The 20712-nt window shown below is 45.6% G+C and overlaps 1 protein-coding gene across 4 annotated transcripts in view; it reads right to left on the reverse strand.

The window, feature by feature from the left end:
- The window catches only part of BRD4 (bromodomain containing 4), an 87062-nt gene extending 71143 nt beyond the window's left edge, over nucleotides 1–15919 (reverse strand). For 2 of the 4 annotated variants that reach the window (XM_060630475.3, XM_060630473.3), the window contains exon 1: nucleotides 15184–15310. The gene's annotated coding sequence lies outside the window, so the exon portion shown is untranslated. Of the gene's footprint in view, nucleotides 1–2507; nucleotides 3177–15183; nucleotides 15311–15662 lie in introns of those variants that run through there. The other 2 variants (XM_081791911.1, XM_081791910.1) reach the window with 2 other exon arrangements.
- Nucleotides 15920–20712: the final 4793 nt, after the last annotated feature.

Genomic DNA, 20712 nt, shown 5'->3' on the forward strand with positions numbered 1-20712 from the left:
TCAGTTGCAGCATGCAAACAGGACAAGGGAATTTCGTAGCAGACTTCCCTATTTAAGTTCTAAATTGTGTTCAAAAAGTAGACAAGTGGCTACCTGCACATCCATGTTCATTTCATGGCAGCACTATTCACAATAGCCAAGAAGGGGAAGCAATCCAAATGTCCATCAACAGATAAATGGATAGAGAAAATATGGTTATGTACAGTCGGGTATTTTCTGCCTTAAAAAAGTAAATCCTCTCACATGTGACAACATGGATGAACCTGGAGGACATGTGCTAAGTGAAATAGGCTTGTGACAGACAAACACTGCACGATTCCACTTAATGTGAGCTATCTAAAACAGTCAAACTCTTAGAAACAGAAAGTAGTATGCGGTTGCCAAGGGGCTGGAGGGAGGGGCGGGAAAAGTGAGAGTTGTTAAATGGACATAGTTTCAATTTTGCAAGATGGAAAAGTTCTAGAGATCTGCTACACAACATGCACAGACTTAACATTACTGTATACTTAAAAATATTAAGATGGCAAAGTTTTATGTTTTTGAACAGGGGGAAAAAAAGCAGATGGCTTCACCACAGATTCTTCAACTCTGGAGAGAAGACCCTCACAGGGCTGGTGTAAGCGTCAAATGGGATGCAAGAGAAACTAAGCGCTCAATTAACACTATTAATCATACTATCAATAAAAGCAAATGCCATGATTTAATATTAGCTTTGCACATTTCATAATGTAATCACAGAATGAAACCCAATGGGCCTTCAGGTCTGGTCTGCAGCGCACTAGCACAAACCCTGTGGGCAGGCTTCATCCACCTCGTTCAGTTGACTCACTCCAGGTAGACCCACCGCTGGCACTTTCTAGAAGCACAACTCGGCCCTCAGTCCCTGCTTGAGCCTTTGGTCATATTCTCCACACCCAAAGATAATGGGCCAAATGCACCAGCCCTTCCCCCAAAAGCTCTGCTCACAAAATGGGGATGTATGGAATGAATGAAATGAAAGATACCAGATAAAGCAAATTCCAAGGAGGGGTGGGGAATTTTCTAGGCTATAAAAACAGAAGGGCAGAGATTAAGAATACCATACTTACGTAGGTAACTGGAGTTCACTCCATGGCGGACAGTTTTCAAAGGAAAACCCCTTTCCCTGATCTGATGAAGAAGGCTAATTCTCCACCTGAGTTCTTAGGCTATGCAGGCTTATTAGCTTCCTCTAGCCTGGGACTTTGCTGGGACTCTGCTTCCAGCCTCCTGTAGGAGGGGAGCAGGGTGCTTGTCCGTCCCCACAAATCAGGATTCTGTTCCTGACTGCCCTCTCACTCTAAATGCGGGCCCAGCCGCCCCCCACCCCCACCCCGTTCTCTCTCCACAGAGCTCCAGGAGACCTCATCCACCCTCCTGGCAATGCCTAAAGCCCCACTTCGAGCCTAGACGTGCCCCTGCATTCCAGCACTACATATCCACCTGCCTTGCTACAAGGCAGTGTCAACCACAAGCACCAAGAGACTAAAATGAGCCTATCCTCTCTAAAACCTGTCAAAGCAGGCATATTCATCATGTGGGGTAGTGCCTACCATGCTGGGTAACTCAAAAACTAAAAATTTGCCATTATTGCAGGAAGTTCCACAGGACAGCACTGCTTTAAAACTTGGGTAAGGTCATGGGGCACCTGCCAGGCTCAGTCAGTAGAGCATGCGAATTGATCTCAGGGTACTTCACGCCCCACACTGTGCATGGGGGGGGGGGGGTAGGTCACTGTAAAATAAGATCAAAACTGGACCCTGAAAGATGGGGGGGGGGGGGGGTCCTAGAAAAAAAAACAAAGACATGGGACAGCAGTCTGTCATAGAAGCTAGGTAGGGCCCAGAGTACCACAGGATCGGGGTTTCGGTTTTAGCCTATATATATACAGTGGGGTTTTAAAGCAGCAGGAGAATTTTGCTCCAATAGATCTATTACCTTCTGATCATATTCCAACTAGCTTACTTACTGGTCTAGTTTTCAGTTTTGCATGAAGTCTGTTTAACCACTTCTACCATTTTCTCTTACTAGATTTTTCTCACAGTACTCAGAGCCAAACTCTTACTCAACGAAATCATTTGTGATCTTATAAAGTCAAAGAAAGGTTTTAAAAGTAAAATGATGTTTCTTCAGGGCACTCTTATTAAATGAATTACCACCTTTCTAGCACTGGGCCACTGCCCACCACTGGACATATTAGGACCCCCTTAAACACTTGCCTCACTCTGCCCCCAGTTATGATTTAATTGTACTCAGCATACAGACATGGGAAACACTTTTATTCATCACTGAATTCTCACTGCACACACAAGATATAGCACAGTGCCCCATTATCTAGTAAGTCCCACACACACCCTGGCAGAATTTGGCCTGTTTGCTTCAGGCAGGAAATTCCCTTTAAACAACAGTCCCTAAGTGGGAAATAAACACCCATGAGCTGGAACGCAATCGCACCCTACAATAAGCAGCACCTTGAGATAGAGACTCACCATAATCCTAGGAGATCATCCAGTTCACACCCTGATATAGCAAGCCCAGGGCACATGGGCTAAAGATGAAGTTTACTCCAGCTTACTGACTCCCCCAACTCCTTTGTCTGAATTCACAGACTTTCACTAGAGTAACAAGGAAAAACTGGAGGTGAAACCAAATCAAGGCAGGTGAAGTTTAATTCCACTCATGTGAATGTCTTCATGAGACTCCTCTGGAGGGTGGCACTGCATTTAATGACCAGATACCCAGATGAAAAAGAGGTCTGCAGCCAGAGTAATGACCCTCCTCTGACGTGACCCTCCTCCGTGAGTGCTTCCGAGGGGCAGGTGCTTGCTTGCAGAACAGTCCAAATCTCTGTCCAGGCCTCAGCTGTCTCACAGATGGACCAGCCTAAATGCCAGCTCCTTTCCTATGCTCACAGCTGGAAGGACTCTCTTCTCAGAGTGGCTGGCCTGTACCTCTCACAAGCACTCCCATGATCTATCTTGTGCACGTCAGTTACCACTCCATCCATCTGAACGTGGCCGATTCCCTCCTTCCACAGCTTGGAGAACGAAGTCAGGAGCATGTGGGAGTGCCTGGCTGGCTCAGATGGTGGAGCATGCAATTCTTGATCTCAGGGCTGTAAATTCGACCCTCACGATGGGTGTAGAGATTAGTTAAATCTTAAAAACAAAAAGAGAGAGAGAGAGAGAGAGAGAGAGAGAGAGCGCGCGCGCACGCACGTGTGCACACGTGGGCTCTAGAGCCAGGCGTACCACTTACCAGCTCCATGCCCTTGCACTCCTGCTCAAGTGACTGAGCTCTCTGGGCACCAGCTACCTTTTACAAAACCAAGATGATACCAGTACCCCATTAGTAAAGTTGTTTTCTTAAGACTTAAGGAAAACATAGAGCTTTTCTTAGAAATCTAGCTCCTAGGCCATAGTATCCACTCAAATACCCACCAAAACAGAGTGCTCATAAACGTGTATGCTCAAGCTCCCAGTCTGGGGAAATAGTGGGAAACAGACCCACATTGCAGCTCCATATACTGAGGCTGACAAAGACAGCCAGGGGACTCGTGTTTGACTTCACCATTTCAGAACAGGCAAGCCGGTAAAAGAAAAAAACAAAAAACCCACATACATTCAGAAAAGATAGTTCTATCCGTCACAGGGAACCTTTTCACAAAGAGTCATGGATAAAAGAAAAGCACTGCCTCAAGGTGAACAAAGGGGATGTGGGGGTCGGGAAGGCAAGCGGAAAGAGCCATAGGCCAGGGTGGGCATTCAGCTTTCACACGTACAAGGGAAGGATGTTCACACAGGGTTCCCACAGCAAAGAGGCCCAGAGATGTCCTGGGAGAGGACCCTGAGGACGGGCAAACTAAACTACAGGCTGTATGTGCTGCAACTCAAGAGGACTCCAACACTAGTAACTCAAAACTGCATTCCTGGGATTACAAAGATGTGTGTTATGATTCTGAAATAGATGAACACAAAGGTGGTGTTATTTCCAGACAGCTAATCTGTCAGCTCAATTGTTTCCTAGTGTCAAAAGGAAAACAAATGAACACACATACACGACTTTATTACTTAGCAGGTTTTTTTTAATAACTGAAAGCACTTGAGAGCCAAATAATTTTCAGTGAAGCTTGTAAATTAAAACAACCTACACGTGGATGGCACCATCTTTTACAAAACTTCCGTGTACCCTATCTTGTTTCTCTTAATTACAGAATAGAAAGGGGAAACTGCTCAAGTAACAAAAATCATGCCTGTACAATAAGACTGTAATACAAGTGAGCAGAGCAATGGGATTAATTAAAGCCAACACCAACAGTAAATGCTTAAATATCCATCAACACATAACAAGATTAATCTTCAAACTTTAGAGATTAAGGAGCAAAGGAGGTGTTAATATGCACTATTCTTAGAAGTAATAGTTCTTTTGCAACCTCTGACAACCCTGCCCCAATTACGAAAGTATGAATTATTCAAGTTTATGAGGTACTGTATTTCCTATTCCTTCCACCACTCAGGAATTTGGGGAGACAGCAGAGTGGCATCACGCACACCACCTGGAGTAGCATGTTCATATTCCTAAGCATGAACATATTATGGTGAAGAATGATCCCTTGCCATCCCTCAGCATGTAGTTCTGGTGTACGCATGAACACATGTCCCACAGCAGAAAGGAGGCACTAAACCACAATAGGGACCCACAGCCATAATTCCAAGTATACCCACACCCAACACCACCAAATGACAGGCTGGCTAGTGGCCCACTGGGCTACCTTCTGCAGCAAAGGCTCCAGGCCAACACCAAATCCTGGAGACAGTTTTACAAACAGCGGCAGCTTCAGTGAACAAAAACCTCCCTTCTTCTGCAGACACAGATAGGCCCATTCTGACATTCCTCATCCCTAGGAAAGAAAACAAGCTGGAAAAGAGGGATGCACAGGGGTATCGAGAAAGTTTGCAACACTGTTGACACTCCAGGTTGACAGCTCTATAAAACCCTCTGGAAGATTTTTCAAGAACAAACCAAAATGGGCGTTCCACGTTGTTTCCAAGTCATAAATTTATAAATGTCTGCGAAAGCAAGCTAGTGCGAAAACAGAAGTCTTCAAAACTACCAAGAGTCTTTCAATTAACGTAATAATAAATTTTTCATTCTCAAAGTAAAATCCAGGAAATTCACTTTAGTACATACTCCTCGGATGAACTTCAGGGTTCTGAAAACTGTCTCCCTCAACGGTTCAATGTTCATGCATGTGCATTTTTCCTGGAGAAAGGACCCACAGCATCTGGCACAGTCTCAAGATGACCTCTGACCTTCCCTCAAGCTAAGAATTGAAGTTCTAGTGACAGGCAGGGCTGGTCTCATCCTTGGCCACTGGATCCTCAATTATTCTGAGCTCCTTAAAGGACTGCACAAATCCAACAGTAAGAACTGTAGGAAAACGATGACCCTAACAGTGCTTAACACTTGTTTTTGATTATGGAAATCTGAGCAGGCTTTTTGTAATACCAGAGGAATGTCAAGCAGCAGACTTTACAAGAACAAACTTAAGTACAGAAACAGCTTAGCAAATGGCAAAATTACAACTGTAGCTTTCACAGGCATGGATGAAAGATGAACCCAGTCTACTGAAATGTTCTCCATTACAATTTCATTCATGGAAGCACTTACTGAAATTTATCTACCTGGTCTCTTTTCCAAGTCTTGCCCTGTGCTTCCTCGAGGGTATAAGCCCAGCTCACCCCTGTGCTTCCTGAGGGCTATTTTTCTGCCAAACTGGCTCCAGTCACCACTGGGAACCCACATCATCTCACCCACCCGAAAGAGACTTTGAGACTTGGCTTGACTCCTCTCTCAGCCCCACAGCAGCCCCTCTGCACCCAGGACCTGGTAAGATAAATCCTAGCTTTCATTTTACCCTCTACCAAAGGATTTAGAATACGTAATCCCTAATACCATCTTCACTTTACCCTTTTCCTGATAACTCACTCTTGGATTCTAGTTTATGACTTCGTATGGAAATTAACTTCCCTCTCAGCCATCCAAAATTTCTTGTTTGCAGTTAGGGAGCACACTACTTCTAGTGTAAAAGACAGACGTCTTGCTCAACCAAAGTATTCCATCTAGCATACCTCATAATGATGAGCAAGATGCTGCTGGAGCTACCGTTTGGGGTGAGCAAATGGAGGGCAGAGATGGGCTACAGGTGCTACGTGTGAGGCAAGGTTGTCTGGCATTCCCATTCTGCACATGGTCAATGACGGGAAATGATCCAAGGCAGAGTCTTCTGCCATCAGACAGCATTACAAGAGAAGATTCAATCTTGACCTTGAGGTCACTATACTAGAAATAGGTAACAAGCTCTGATATCCCTGTTTGAGCCCCTAGATTCGACTGTGCCTGAGCCCTACCCACTCCAGACTTATGTTCACATCACCCAACAGACTTTCCTTTTAAGTAGTTTTATGTTTGTTACTTATACCAGAAAGACCTAACCAATACAACTATTTCCTTAAAAAACAGACAGAGAGAGAAGCCTCTTAATTTAAAAATCGGGAGGACGTATCAGAGAATAAAGGACAGGTAGCTTGCCTTACACTTAAAGAGACAAAAGGCCCTAAATGGAGTCACTTGTGCTAAGCCCCACAGTCACCAAACTGAGACTTAATACCTAATCATGGTTTCAACTTCTCCAAGAGGTGGAATTTTTAACCAGTCAATCTGGAATGACCTGCCCAGCACTAGTGAGATCATCTGCCCAACAGACCCCAGCCCCTAAAGGAAGGTGACCCTGCCTAAAACAGCCTGTTTCTTTGCATTTCTAACTTCATCCCACCCCCTTCTACTTATAAAAACCTTCCATTTTATACAGCTCTTTGGAGCGCCTTTCTATTTACTGGATGAGGTGTCGCCCGATTAATGAATCATTGAATAAAGCCAACTAAGATCTTTAAAATTTACTCAGCTGAATTTTAACAACACACACAAAACACTATATACTTCTTGTTTTGCCTATTGCAGTCTGCTGACAACCTTCAGCACTAGATGCTTCCTCAACTCTCAGAGCCGCTCCACCCCCTACAGAGCGTTTAGCAAACAGTGGTACAAGGAAGAAAAGAAACTAAAGATCAATGCAATTCACCTGCTACTGGAAAGCATATACAGTGGTCACCCTTGGACAAGTGATGAAGAAACAAACTGCAAAAAGGTTAAAAAAAAAATACCATCAAGGTACTGACAGTTACAATTGGATATTATCTAAAATATTATTTCACACTGTTCTGACATGACCCACAGTAACATACATTTTATCATGTACATCACAATACATAAAATCAAAGAAAAGGTTTTATAAAATCCTCTTGAATGTGTGAGACACTTTCCAACATTTCTTTTTTTTCCCCCTTAAACAATGATTGCAACCTTTTCAGTTCACATCATTACCCACAGTTTGAAAAAGACAGATATAAAACGAGTGACTTTCTCTTAAAATCTAGATTCTGGTCAAAGTTCTCTGGAGCCCAAACCTGTTATCCCATTTTACATATGAAAAATTGAGTCTTGAGAGGATACATGACTAGTCCAATGTGAGTACAGTGTGCCCCTGCACCCAGTTCTTGTGCATGCACGTGCGCGCACCTGCGTCCCCCCCACCCCCCCACCACTGGCAGGTTCCACCCTCCTTGCAGTTCTTCAGTTCTCCGGTTTCACCCCTCACAGTAACAATCTGCTCCCACCAAATATGTTTCCTCAAAAAACAATGAAAATGTTTCAGATGTAAAATCCCCAAATTTATCTCACCCCCACCCTTTGAACACAAAACAGTCTCAAAGGCCAATTTGCCCACAGGTGTGTTATGTGTTATTGCCTGGGGTAGGACAAGTGGGGACATTAGTCACACATGAGGACGTGGGAATTACTAATTCCTGTTTCTGGAAATTGCATAATACCAAGCCCAACACCTCTCCCCTGGTACTGCTTCCACAGTGTGCCAGTGCCTCTTGACCTGACAGCAACAAGGAACAAACAAGGAGTTTCAGCCTTAAGTGGACACCAAGACAAGGAAGGTGACCACATGCAAAGTAGAGCCTGGACAGCTTTTCTCAAAGCCTTTCAGGCAGAGCAAAGCAAGCACTCCCTTCAGACCCCACTCAATCTAAATACAATACAGATGTTAACCACCACCCCCCCCCCCCCACTTCTGTCTACCTGCCAATGCTCAGGTATACAGACCCCACTTTACCAATAAGGAAACTGAGGTCTAGAACCATTAGGTAACTTGCCTGAGGTCAAGACCAGAAGGGGGGGTCAGGGCTGGGACTGAATTCTGACAGTGGACTCCACTCCACAGTTATTCCTCTCCAGTGACACAGCTCCAACCAAGTCTGCTCTCCATAGCCCAAAGACCTGCAACTTCCTGTATTAGGCAAAACAGGCCAATACCTCTCCAAGAAAAAGATCACAGAACAGCCTATACCTAGAATGAACTATAAAAAGTCTTTGTAATTATGTCACAGTTCAAAAGGAAAAAATGGGGGGGAGGGCGCCCGGGGGGCTCAGTCAATTAAGCATCTACTTGGGTTTCGGCTCAGGTCATGATCTCACAGTTCCTGACACTGAGCCCCACATCGGGGGCTCTGCACTCACAGTGAGGAGCCTGCTTGGGATTCTCTCTCTCTCTCTGCCCCTCCCCTGCTTGTGTTCTCTTTCTCAAAAGAAATAAAATTTAAAAAGAGAGAGAAATGACATATTCATCCAAGTACCCTTAATTTGCAGTCAAATGCTGAGATTTGGCTGATTTCTGAAAGATATTCTCCAGGTGGGTTTAACACAAACAAAAAACACCCCATGTGATAATGGATCCTGATGGTCCCCAGGAAGGGTGACTGACATCAACTAGTTCTTGTGGTCAACAAGGCCCAAAGTAGCAGAACCGTAACTTTCCAGTCAGAACTCCTACTTGCCTGGTCCATCCAGCTGCCTGCCTCTCTTCCAGGGAGATCCCGACTTGTGACACAAACCTTCCTGGAGACCAGAATCCTTTTTTCAAGCTCAGATGTCAACATAATTCAAATTAGGGCCAAAGGGGGCAAAGAAGGTAGGGATAGATGTTGTGCTTATGCTCTAGAAAAACTTTAGTCCACCAGCGACTTCTGGCACCCTGGCCATTGCCTTTACTCACATAACCCATTTTTAATGAAATAGAAAAGTTACATTTTAGGCCCAAGAATACACATTACCTTTCCCTGCTGGATCATTTCCCCAAACGCTGCAGCCAACACCACAGAGTGAACGCCCTCAGAGTTGAACTTCCCCTAATCCCATTACCACCACTTTTAATCTCAGTATCAGATAAAAACAAATCCTCACTTAAAAAAAAAAAAAAAAAAAAAAAAAACAACAAACAAAGAAAACCAACCAAAACAAAAAATCTAACCCTCACTTGAAATCACCTTCTCCAAATGATCCCCACTCATAGTTCAATTCGGGAGACACAACAAGGCTGGGGGGAGAGGGGGCACGTCTAGAAGGCACCTGGCGGCACAATATCCGGAAGTGCCGGCTGCTACACCTTCGCGGCCCTCTGGCATTCTACTCTCAGACCTGGCTGCCTCTTCTGTTCTTCCCCCTGGGCAATGACAGCAAGTGCGTAGTAGCTACCTGCGAGAGGGCACAGCCTCATTTTACTCTAAACCGAAAAATGGGCAGGTGAAATTTGCAGGAGGCTGAGACAGGTTGAAATCCTGGCAGCAGGGCCAGGATTCAAACTGGGGTCTGTGACACGCCTGTGGTATCAGTCTTTGGAGTGGGCCAGCAAAAATGAGACAGGACTGGATGCCAACAGGCTGCTTAAGCCCTTTCCAGTCACCCTTCCCCAGAGTATTCAGATAACACTAGGCTCCTATCACAGGATTAGGAATTCTGAGGCCTGATTTCAGGCAACAAAGTCCAAGTCTAACAGGAGAGAGTAGAAAGGTCAAAGAGCAAGATGTCAAGACACATCTGCTTCTCAGATGCCTTCAGAACACACCAAAGAGGACACCCTGTTTTTGCCCAATTGCTTTTTTTTCGGGGGGGTGGGGGGCGGAACGTTAAAAAACAAAAAACCAAAACTCAGCCTTATAAACAAGACTCTGTTGGGGCACCTGGGTGGCACAGTTGGTTAAGCGTCCAACTCTTGATTTCAGCCCAGGTTATGATCTCATAATTCTGTGAGTTCGAGCCCCACATCCGGCTCCGCGCTGACAGTGTGGAGCCTGCTTGGGATTGTCTCCCTCTCTCTCTGCCCCTTCCCTGCTCTTTCTTTCAAAAATAAACTTAAAAAATAAAATAAACAAACAAGACCCTGTGTCAAGCTGTGATTGGAGAAATGGGACATTCATGGAACTTTTCTGGAAAACTGATTTGTATCAAGTTTGAAAGAATACACACCCTCTGATCCAGTGATCCCCTCTCTAGACATGAAAAAGGAGGAAACCTGAAAACAAGGTCCAAAAATAGAATTATGGTACATTCATTCATATGATAAAATTTAGGCAACTATTTAAATAGAGCATTCTGGAAATGTTCACAACGTAATATTTTTTGAAAACTTAAGAGTATAATTAATTTTGTTACTAACATGAAAAATTGAAATAAAAAATGAGGGTAAAGGACAGTTTTTGACATCTAACGTTAACATTGTTATTTTCCAAATTATTTCAAATGACCATGAACTACTTTTGCTTAAAGAAAAAACAAATCTCACAATCTCATTTTCAAATGACATAAACCAATCACCGCTATTCCCTTTCAGGGTTCAGTCAAGAATTGGACAGATGGCTGTTTGCCCTGTGACAATGGACTTCATCTATTTCTTTAGAAGAGAATATATCCCATGATTTAAGCTAGATGTGCGCATGCAGTTTGAGAAGTTGTAGCCTATTTAGGCTGAAAAAGAAATTTTAAGAGTTTTAACAGTTACCCTTTTCAACACAAGTTTGGGGTTCATCTTCCAAATGGTTTTCTGTGCCTTACCAGCATTTTAAACTGTTCTCGAAGAATGTACAATTTTTAAAAACTAAGTTGGGATCAAACTAGGCAGGCTGTACTACATGCAACACGCAGACATCCTTGCACTTCCATTCCCTCATTTTTTTATAATGGGTACACCCTTAACCCATTAAGCTTTTCTTTTAACCCCTTGTGAAAGCACTAGAAAATCAAGGCAGTTAAAAAGTCATTGCACACCCTCAAACAGTTACCATGACCAGCAATTACACTCGTTACGTAGCTACCCCAGAGAAAATACCCATGTCCGCACAGAATCTTGTGCGTGAATGTTCACAGCAGCACCATTCACAACAGCCAAGGTGGAAACAACCCAAATATCCACCAACTACTGAATGGATAAACAAAACGTGGCATGTATTCACATAATGGAATATCATTCAGTAATAAAAGGAATGAAACAGTGATTCGTGCTGTAGCACAAAGCACGAAAATGTTATACTCAGAGGTCAGACATGAAAGGCTATGATTTTTGAAATATCCAGGATACACAAATTCATAGAAACAGAAAATGTATTAGTGGTTGCCATGTGTTGCGGGGGGGGGGGGGGAGGGATGGATGGAGAGTGACTGCTAATGTATAGGGGTTTCTTTTGGGACGGATGCAAATGTTCTAACATTGGTTGTGGTGATCGGTGCACACCTCTGAATATACTAGGAACTACTGAAATGTGCACTTTAAACCAGGGAACTGTAACGTGTGTGAATTGTATCTCAACAAAGCGGTTCTTTCTTTAAAGGGGCACCTGGGTGGCTTAGTAGGTTAAGCATCCAACTCTTGATTTCGGCTCAGGTCATGATCTCACAGTTTGTGAGTTCCAGCTCTGCGTTGGGCTCTGTGCCGACAGCACAGAGCCTGCTGGGATTCTCTCTCTCTCTGCCCCTCTTCCGTTCATGTTCTCTCTCTTTCAAAATAAATAAATAAACTTAAAAAAAAAAAGAGAGAGATTGGTGGGATTTTACAATAATAGTGTAATGCTCAAGTTATATACAATTTATACTCAATAAAATGTTGGGGAATGAATATATCAATAAAAAATGAACCTACCAAAGAAAACTCACTTTTTGTCTCCCCGTGAATATAGTATGAGCTCAGGAACTAATCACTTGAAACTGATTGGGCGATTATATACACATGAAACCCGAATATTACAAAAACAAAACAAAAACAACAAAAAAAGACTCAATGTTTAACAACACACACGCAAATCAAGTTTTTATTAAAAACATGAGATTCACATTAAGAAATGCTGCCCATACATGTTTATTACCCACTTCATCTCCCTCTTAAAAATACTTTTCCCAGGCCAATGCTGAACCACAGCCCAAACCCACTCACCACATTTCAAACTAAGTGGGAAATGTACAGTAGACAGTGCACAGAAGCAACTGCATGCCACACTGCTTGGACCATAAGCAAGTTTACTGCAATTTCTGGACCTTAACATCACAGTTAAAATTCACATTCTTTGCAAATCACTACTGACCAACTATATCCCCTCCTAACGATATTAAGAGGAATTACTTGCATTTGGTATTAAGGACATGCCAAATTCTTTTTTTTTTAATTTTTTAAAAAAGTTTATTTTTGAGAAAAACAGAGTGAGAGAGACAGAGTGCAAGCAGGGGAGGGGCAGAGAGAGAGGAAGACACAGAATCCCAAGCAGGCTCCAGGCCCTGAGATGTCATCACATAGCCTGACGGAGGGCTCGAACCCACAAACCGTGAGATCATGACCTGAGCTGAAGTCAGACACTTAATTGAGTGAGCTACTGAGGAGCCCCTGGACATGCCAAATTCTTGCTCACTTATCTTTCCAGTTTGTTCACTCTAAGAATATTTTATTTTAGGTCCTCTTCTAGGCGCTGAGAATACAATAGGGACTTAAAATAGGTAAAACCAAGCAAACAAAACCCTGCCCGCATGGAACTCACATTCCAGTAAAAAATTAAAATAACTTAAAATTTTATTTTTACAAACTCATGTCTAATGAATCATAAACGAACTGTCAGCATCTGCAAAGAATCCCCACAATTCTCACCTTGCAAACGCGCAGTCTTTGCGAAACAGCAAAACTCACAAAGATGTATGAAATATCAGTAGCACTTTCCAATGTCAAGCTTTTCTTTCCTTCTTATACATTTGCCAGCAACATAAAGACAAACATCTACTTTGTAAGTTCATTCAAAATCGGAAATTGAAACACTTTACAATTGACACATGACAGCAGGTTGTCAAAGGATTTAACAGCCCAGAGTCTACAAATCATTGATGTACCAAACGGTTTTTACTTTAAATTAAGAACAAGGACTCCAATCTTCTAGGTCTGTAAATCTCAAGTCATTCAATAACCTGAATTGTGTAACAGAAAAATATTGCATCCCCCCCAACCTTCAAAAACAAAAGTGCAATTTAGTACAAAGATCACAACAACTGGCTCAAAAGAGTAACTTTTGGAAACAAAGTCTAAATTCCTTTGAACAATTCAATAATTCAGTGGAAATTTTACAAAGCAGCCGCCAATTCTCTTGCAATTCTTCGGCAGTTTTTCTTTTCTCCTTATCCCCATCCAAGCCAGAGAAGCTAGCCATACTAGCACCCCAGAACAGCCAACCTGTCCTTAATATGTAGCCCCTTTCAAGTTCGAACGTTCATCTGTAGGCAGAGCTCCTCCTCTTCAGCAAATTGGCTGTGCTGAATTCTAGCTAGATACACAGAGGTGCAATCATCTCCTTTCAGTTAAAACCAACTAAAATGAACTTAAGTGCTTTTCTCCACAGCTTGACCTCTTGGATATTACGTTTCCTACCAAAGAAAGGGGTATGGTGGGTAACAGGGGAGCAATGCATTTTGTTTCAGATCACGCTTTTCCTTCTGGACTTAGTCAATGGGAACCATCTGAGAGGTTTATCTTCCTCAGGTTGAAGTTTTGGGGGAGAAGAGCTTGGTTATCTGTAATACCTTGAAGGAAAGATAATCCCCACCCAAATTAAACTGAGAGGAGGAATGCTTTATTAAGTTGCTGGCGAGATCATAAAACAAACTGTACCACCACCCAAAACCCACTTGGGACTGAAAACATTCATAAATCCTGTTGAGTATAGCTTTACCACTAACAGACTACAAACTCTAAGGACTAACAACTTAGGGAACTTGACAGCCCCATTCATAAAAATCTCCCAACCATTATTACACCACCAAAGAGCCACTGGCTTACAGGCACACAGACTTGGTTTTTGTAAACACGGACAGGTAGAGCCCTCCCAAAGGGAAGCAAAGACACTTCAATTCTCAGAAAGCACAGACTCCAAGAGGTCACTTCTTGCATCCAAAACACACACACCAAATTCAACCCAAAGACCAAGACCATACACCTCACCAGGTTGCAGAAAACACGGAGTGAAAAATAAAAATAACATTTCAAAAAACAATGCTGTGGTCCTGAGTAAATGGGAGGTCAGCCACTTAGCAAAAGCACATGACTCATCCACGGGCCTGAATGCAAGTATTTACACTGTCCACTATACCAAACTGGGATTTCCCATTTTCATCCAAGGCCGGGCCTTGGGGGGCAGCCGGGTGAAGTTGTGCTGTTTCCGTTTTTTTTTTTTTTTTTTTTTTTGGGGGGGGGGGGGGCTGTGTCATTTTATTTCGCTGAATCACAACTCCCCCACATCCCCACCCCAAACCACCACCCCACACAACACAGCGAACAGAAGAGGCCGTGGCAAGGACGCCAGCGAGCATCGACCGAGCAAAACAAAGCGCCCAGCGCACGGCTGCCAGGCTGGGAGTGGGTAGGTAAAGGGGGTCAGGCTCGCCCCACACAGCACCGCTCCCACCCCCGGGGGTGTCTCCCGGCAGGCGTGCCGCGGCAGCCTCCTCCCTCCCCCTGGGGACCAGACCCATTCTCCGCAGAGCTCCGGGGACCGCCGGGAAGGCGAGGAAATGGGGGCGGGGGCGCGCTGCCCCAGCTCGGGCAGGAGGACCCAGGCGACAGGGGAGCGCGCGCTGAGCCCGGCCCACGTGAGCGCCCGGGCAGCGGCCGAGCCAGCCCCGGGGGACCGCGGATGGGGACAACGGCGCCCGTGGCCACCACGCCGGGCCCGGACTTACCGGGGCCGGGCGCGCCGCGGAGCCCGCGGCGGCCGCTTCCTCCTCCTCCTCCTCCTCCTCCTCCTCACTTGACAAAATGGCGGCGGCAGGAAGTGCCGGGCGCCTCGGCCCGCCCCCCGCCCGCCCCCGGCCACCCGCCCCGCCGCGGCGCCCGCGCCCCCCACCCGCGCCCCCGCCCCGCCGGCCGGCCCAAGCCGGGGGGCGGCGGCGCCAACGACCGAGCACCCGCGAGCGACCCGGCCACTCCGACGCCAACGGCGCAGGCGGCCCCGGCCGGGCGCAAGCGGCACGGCGCGCGGACGCGGGAGGCCCGCAGGCCCGAGCCCGCGTCGCCCCGGCCTCCCCGCCCCCGCGCCGCGCCGATGGCGTAGGTGCTGGCGCACCGGCCCCATTACGCAATGCAGGTTACGCGGGCCGCGCCGCGGGTCCCCGCCGGCCTCCCCGCGCCGCCCGCCGCCCCGAAGGGCACCGGTCCTCACCTGAGACGCTAGGCCGCACGCCGCCCCCGCCGGCCGCCCGCTGCCGCCGCCCCCTCCTCTTCGGGCTGCCTGCGCGGCGCCGGGGCCCGCCCGCCGCGCCCGCCGCTCCGCCGCGCTCACAGGCCCCGCTCGCCTGCGGGCACTGCCGGCAGCCGCTGCCGCCGCAGCCACCGCTTCGGCTCCTCGGCTGCGGGAGAGCAGAACAAACAGCCCTGCCGCCGCCGCCGCCGCCGCCGCCGCCGCCAGCGCACTGACGTCACCGCGTACGCTGCGCGCGCGGCCCCCCGCCGCCGCCCGGCGTGCGCGTCCCGCGACCGCGCCCGGCGCCAGCGAGCTCGGGAGAGCTGGCGGGCGCGAGGTGAGTGGAGGTGGGGGGGCGCCCGGGGTAGGGGGGGAACCCCTCGGCGGGGGAGGGTGCAGGGATTCGGCCGACCGAGGGAGAGGACCGAGGGGAGACCCCTCAGGCTGAAGGCTGGGTCTGAGAAGATCTGAAGGCAGAGAGAGACGAACAAAATTTAAGAAAGGTCTGCTGATGCGACCCTCGGCGAGAGGGAGGAAGGTGTGGAAAGACCCCAGAGACTCGTGGCAGAGGCCGAGTAGGGCCCCCTTCCCCGGGTGGGAAGGGGGCAGTGTGTTGAGCGAGGTTGGGACCCTTCGGTCCGCGAGCCGCGGCGGGGGTGCGGGCGCCGGTCGGAGGGAGAGGGCGGAGGCGACGGTGCGCGGGGCCGCGGCTGCGTGTGTCCCCGCCCGCCGCAGCTGGCGTCCGAGGGGCCGGGAGCGCTGTCCCTCCAGCCGCCCCCCTCCTCCCCACCCGGGCCTGGAGACTCGCAGAGCAAGTCCGCTCCCCAGGGCCGGGGCAGGGGGTGGGGTGGGGGGATAAGGGTTAGGTGGCTTGCGCTTAAAAGAGGATTCTGGGGATGCCTTGCCGGCACAGTCGGTGGAGCGTGGGACTCTCGGTCGGGGGGTCGTGAGTTCGAGCCCCACGTTGGGCGGAGAGCTTACTGAAAAAAATTAATTAATTAAAAAATAAATAAAATGATGATCCTGTGAAATTTTTCAAACGGGAAAGCAAAACCTTTCCCTTTTGCCCTTAGCGTCACTCTTTTAGCGTTTTTATTCTCCTCTTTTAGAAATCGCAAATGCTGTTCTGTAAAAAAGTCTAAAAATTCCCCGACAGCCCCTTCCTTCAGAACATATTAATACAGAATAGCAAGTAGTTTTGTCTCCGTCGTAGTGTTTGCTCACTCTTCAAGGTCAATCATAAATCACTGTTGGGTCCCGGGCAAAGTAAGGACTTAATTGCATCCGTTATTTTAGCAAAGCATAAGATAACGAGTAATTAAGTGCAAGAAATAAAGGAAGTGACTGCAACTGATTTATTAGTTAGCTTCCTTCTAATTATTACAGAATATCGAAGTTTGTGAATAACTTCTGGCTCCTTATTTTGCCCACTCGACAATTTGTGGAAGAGAATCAGAAAAGGGAAAAAGAATAAGAAGGTGTGCAGGGCTATGTGAATATGGAATAACCACTTTTTTTTTTAAAGAAGACTAGAATATATCCATTTTAAGCTGCCCTTCCCATCGTTGTCTTCTTGCACTATTTTTGTTTCTGATGATGTTTTTGGAAGTAATTTGGAGCTGCCAGTCACATAAAATTTTTTGTTTTACTCTACAGTCACACGTCATTTTAGGCAGAATATACAAACTACAAAGGCAATTCCAAAAGCTTTTAAAACAACAATGTCGGGGCGCCTGGATGGCGCAGTCGGTTAAGCGTCCGACTTCAGCTCAGGTCACGATCTCGCGGTCCGTGAGTTCGAGCCCCGCGTCGGGCTCTGGGCTGATGGCTCGGAGCCTGGAGCCTGTTTCCGATTCTGTGTCTCCCTCTCTCTCTGCCCCTCCCCTGTTCATGCTCTGTCTCTCTCTGTCCCAAAAATAAAAAAATAAAACACGTTGAAAAAAAAAAATTAAAAAAACAACAACAATGTCCTATTCTTTTTGTCTTCCATAGTGCAAAGCCTAACTCCTCACAGGGATCTTAAACTCAGAAAATACTTATCCAGTTAAGTTAGGTTAATAACAAATTTTGTTTTTAATAGTTCCCATTTTGAATAAGTTCTTATTTTTTTCTCTTGTTATTCCTGTGTTTGCAGCATCAAAAACCAGAAGAGATTAATAAAAATATTAAGGAATGAGCCATGAAGTACATACTATAATTCTGCATGGCTTTATATATTCATAAAAAAAAACTTTTTTTAATGTTCATCTATTTTTGACAGACCGAGCAAGAACAGGGGAGGGTCAGAGAGAGGGGGAGACACAGAATCCGAAGCAGGCTCCGGGCTCTGAGCGGTCAGCACAGAGCCTGACGCGGGGCTGGAACCCAGGAACCATGAGAACATGACTTGAGCAGAAGTCAGGCGCTTAACCAACTGAGCCACCCCAGTGCCCCTGTATTACTCGTTTTAAGTAAAATAACACATTTAACCATTTTACCTGAAAAATACAAAAGAGTATAGAGGAAAAATTAAGTATCCCTCTTATCTCTTCCCCTCCCTCACCAGCATAACCACTGTTATCTCTTCGAGGTGTATTAGACCTGTGCTGTCTGATAGGACCACACAAGGCTATTGAGAGCTTGAAATGTAGCTGGCCCAAATTGAGATGCATTGTAAGTGTAAAATACACACTGCATTTCAAAGATTTAATGTGAGGGGCGCCTGGGTGGCTCAGTGGGTTGAGCGTCCGACTTCGGCTCTGGTCATGATCTCATGGCCCGTGAGTTCGAGCCCCGCGTCGGGCTCTGCTGATAGCTCAGAGCCTGGAGCCTGCTTCAGATTCTAGGTCTCCCTCACTCTCTGCCCCTCCCCCGCTCATGCTCTGTCTCTATCTCAAAAACATTAAAAAAAAAAATTTTTTAAAGAATGTGAAAAAAACTTGTAAAATATATTTTCTTAATTTTTTATATTTGATTACCTGTTGAAATAATACTTTATATGTTGGGATAAATATATTATCAAATTTAATTTTACCAGTTTCTTTTTACTTTTTTTTTTAATTTTTTAAAATCTTTATTTTTGAGAGAGAGAGAGACAGAGTGTGAGTGGGGGAGGGACACAGAGAGAGGGAGACACAGAATCTGAAGCAGGCTCCAGGCTCTGAGCTGTCAGCACAGAGCCCGACGCGGGGCTCAAACTCACGAACCACGAGGTCATGACCTGAGCCAAAGTTGGATGCCCAACTGACTGCACCACCCAGGCGCCCCATCTTTTTACTTTTTTTAAATATTTATTTATTTTTTGAGAGAAACAGAAAGAGAGTGAGCAGGGGAGGGGCAGAAAGGGGGGAGACATAGAATCCCAAGCAGGCTTCTCGCTGCCAGCACAGAGCCCGATGTTGGAGTTGAATTCACCACTCATGAGATCATGACCTGAGCTGAAACCAGGAGTTGGATGCTTAACTGACTGAGCCGCCCAGGTGCCTCTCTATTACCTTTTTTAATGTGGTTACGAGAAAACACAATTACACATGTAACTTGCAACATATTTCTGTTGGACAGCACTGTTCTAGAGGGGGTTTTTTTGGTCTTTTTGTATGTGTGAGACAACATTTTATATATTTTTTTAAAGTATGCTCTACCCCTCAATGTAGGGGGCTTGAACTCACAACCTCAAGATCAAGAGTCACATGCTCTACCAACTGAGCCAGCCAGTTGCCCCTTGTTTTTCTGTTTGTTAGGCATTTTTTTTCCCACATAGTTGACATACAATGTTATATTAGTTTCAGGTGTACAACATAGTGATTCCACAACTTTATACACCATCTAGACCTTTTTATGCATCAATATGTATCAACATGTAGAAATAGTTGTGTTGTTATAAAATAAGAGATCATTCCGTATTTGTTAATTTGTAATGTGCTTTTTCTCATTTAATACATCTTAGAAGCCATTCCACATGAATACTCTGAGATCTACCTAATTAGGAGATAACTCCAAGATGATATACCTATCTGATAGCTGATCTGGTATGGATTGATCATAATTTATTTAGCCATTCTCCTATTAACATTTAATTCATTTCTAGTTTTCATCATAATAGTATTATAGTGAAGATCCTATACATTTACCATTTGCTCTTCATACCTGCCAGTATTTTTCCAGATTAAAAGAGTAGGGGCACTGGGGCACATGGGTAACTCAGTTGGTTAAGCGTCCGACTCTAGATTTTCACTCAGGTCATGATCTCACTGTGGGATCAAGCCCCACTTTGGGCTCTGTGCTGACAACCTGGAGTCCTGCTTGGAATTTTGTCTCTCTTCCCCTCCCCTGCTCATGCTCGCTCGATCTTGAAATAAATAAATAAACATTTAAGCAAAAAAGAATAGGGGTGCCTGGCTGGCTCAGTCGGTGGAGCATGTGACTCCTGATCTCGGTGTTGTGGGTTCAAGCCCCATGTTGGGTGTACAGATTGCTTAAAAATAAAAAATAATAAGCTGTAGAGTGTTTTCTTAAAGGCAAGGACAGATTTATAAACCAAATCAGCTTTGGAAAAACTGGAGGTGTTCAATTTGTTATGGCCTGAATCCATGCCCATTTTCAAATGTGAACTTGCCTGTGAAGTTAGATTCTGGAATTTATAGTTAGGGCCTAGAGATGGTGAATGACTCAAGATCACACATTTACACAGTTTAGAACTCAGATCTCCTGACTCCATGAAGACTGCCCGTATCTTTTCTCTAGCTCCAGAGTTGACAATAGTCAATATCTATGCTTTGTGGGCCATTGCCAATCTTTGGAACTCTGCCATTATAGCATAAAAAGTAGCTGTAGTTAATATATAAGCAAATGGGTGTGGCTTTGTCCCAATAAAATGTTATGGATAATAAAATTAGATTTTCATGCAGATTTCAGGAATCGCAAAATATTATTTAGATTTTTTTCTTTTTTTTTTTTTTACGATTTTATTTTTTTTAAGTAATCTCTACACCCAACCGGGGGCTCAAACTTACAACCCTGAGGTCAAGAGTCTCATGCTGTACTGACTGAG

The sequence above is a fragment of the Panthera onca genome, chromosome A2, assembly GCF_046562875.1.
Source record: "Panthera onca isolate mPanOnc1 chromosome A2, mPanOnc1 haplotype 2, whole genome shotgun sequence".
Classification (NCBI taxonomy): domain Eukaryota; kingdom Metazoa; phylum Chordata; class Mammalia; order Carnivora; family Felidae; genus Panthera; species Panthera onca.